This window comes from Micromys minutus (assembly GCF_963924665.1).
Source record: "Micromys minutus genome assembly, chromosome: 13".
NCBI lineage: Eukaryota > Metazoa > Chordata > Mammalia > Rodentia > Muridae > Micromys > Micromys minutus.
The window spans coordinates 59504207-59506686 of NC_137982.1; the positions used below are offsets into that span (position 1 = coordinate 59504207).

The 2480-nt window shown below is 31.4% G+C and overlaps 1 pseudogene across 1 annotated transcript; it reads right to left on the reverse strand.

The window, feature by feature from the left end:
- Positions 1-814: 814 nt before the first annotated feature.
- On the reverse strand, positions 815-1533 carry LOC308429069 (olfactory receptor 4C15-like; annotated as a pseudogene). The gene has a single exon. The product of its transcript is annotated as an olfactory receptor 4C15-like (transcript).
- Positions 1534-2480: the final 947 nt, after the last annotated feature.

Genomic DNA, 2480 nt, shown 5'->3' on the forward strand with positions numbered 1-2480 from the left:
GAAAGCTCTGAACACCCCAAATACAACTCATAGGCTATATGAAGCTCGAGAAAAACAAAGGCAAAAAAAAAAAAAAAATGAAAACCTCAGTCCTTCTTTGGAAAAAATAAATATATATCACCTTCTCAGAGTGTGCTGAACCTGCACCTTAATTTGTTAATAATTCAAGAGCTAAAATAATAGCCTTGTGTCAATATTTGGTAATCACATATCATTGTGCTTAACCTATATTCAACACGCTAATCTGTTTCCATGTTACATTCTGTCCTACAGGTGCTTTTTGTTTATGTTAACTAATGCAATTTCAATGCATTCTATCAAACCTCTAAAAGAATTATGTACTGACAAAAATATTCATATAATATTTTGCCAAAAAGCCTTTAAAAATCTGTATAACTACCCCTCTTTTTTAAAATAAAATTTTAAGAAAAAATTTATTGACTTAAGATATATACAATTACTTGATCATTCATATATGTCTATATTTATTGCCTGAAACTTTCCTTTTGATTTACAAATTTAAGAATATCAATAAAAAAGAAAATTTAGAAATGAGCTTATAATACATTATTTTATTTAATCCAAGAAGTCAGCCCCAAGCCAGCACACACACAAACACACACACACACACACACACACACACACACACACACACACACATCACTAAATAAACTCAATAAATTTTATTTATAAATATATTTGTTATATGAGTGTATGCATGTATTGCTAAAAGTGTAAACCATAGGAATCAGAAGTGGTGTTATTATTATCGAAAATACAAGGGCACTTTTCTCACAAAAAAAAAGGCCATGGATCAAGCATATATTAAGATGCATGACACAAAAAACAAAAGCACTATTGTAATGTGGGATCCGCAGGTGGAGAGAGCTTTTCATCTCCCTTCAGAACTGTGGGCTCTCAAAGACAACAAGATGACATCATAAGAGACAAACAAAATAGAGAAAATTATGATGCAGATAGACCCACTGTTGGCAAACACCAAAAAGACAAATATGTGTGTGTCAGTACAGGCAAGCTTCAGTAATGGAAACAAGTTGAACATGTAGTGATCAATGATATTGGGTCCACAGAAGGGTAATTTCAATGTGAAGATAATTTGTATGATAGAATGCAAAAAGCCTCCTGCCCAGGACACCTGCAAATGGCCACATAGTGGTCAAAAGCCATAGTAGACAGTACAATCACCTCCATCCCAGTAAAAAAGTGGACAGCAAACAGTTGTGTCATGCAGCATTCAAAGGAGATGGTCTTCCTCTCATAGAAAAAGTCTACAATCATCTTGCATGTGACAGTAGAAGAAGTGCAGACATCTAGGAAAAACAGGAATATAAAGAAGTACATGGGGGAGTTCAGCAGTGCAGGGCCATAAATGATGGTCACTACAATTATTATGTTTCCCCCGATAGTTTCCAGATAGATTATCAAAAATACAGCAAATAATATTTTGTCAAATTGTGTGTTCTGTGAAATTCCAAAGAGAATGAACTCAGTGACATCACTCCTATTTAGCATGACTCTTAAGAAGATGGTGAAGTGAAATCTGTTCATGTAAATCTGAAATTATGAGAAAAGAATATGTCATTCAAGTTCCTAAATTATCATGCACAAGTTGGTTCTTCTTTATTATTTATTAATTTAAAATCATATTATAAGATTTTAAACATATAGTTTGTTATATTTATGTAACATATAATGTTTAATCTGATGCTAACTATTGAATATTTTAAATAGCCACACTTAAAATATTGGAGACAAAAGCATCTACTTAGGTGAGAAGAGGGCACAAGCCCATATATGGTCATTGGTTTCATAGGTCCCTATAGGCTTCCTGAGGCAGAATATTAAACTTCATTCTAAACTGTTGTAGATGTAAATGATGACCAGATGTTAAGTCTTCATTGGCTGACCTGAACACTTCCTTATCTTCTAAACAAAGAAGCAAAAGATACCTTAGGTCATACTTCAAACTCATGGATTTATATTAAATGTGTATAACAATGTAAATTTTATTTGTATTTCCATTAAATTTATCTGTTCTTCATATAAGAAAAAATCTGCAGAAAACTTTATAATAATCCTCACAATTCATGTGTTAAAATCATAAAAATTTCTTTCAGTTCATCATTTATAACATGATAGGAATTTTGTAAAACTTATCTTGTTTTCATATATAATTAAAATGCTGCAAAAGAAAACAAACAAAAAATAAAATTCCAGCCAAGCAAAAATCAGTTGTTCCAGACTTAAGTCTTTATCTTAGTCAGCAGGGCTTTCTGTATTTTATTTCTGCAAAAGTCAACATTATAACTGTTATGATCAAACAAAAAAAATTTGACCTAGAACTTTAGAGACAGAAGCTGTAACATTCATGATCATACCACTCAATCAATGTGGTAAAGAGTAAGTTTTTTTTTTTTTCTTATTTTCTTTTGTGAAAACTTCATAGAAAAAAATGTTTG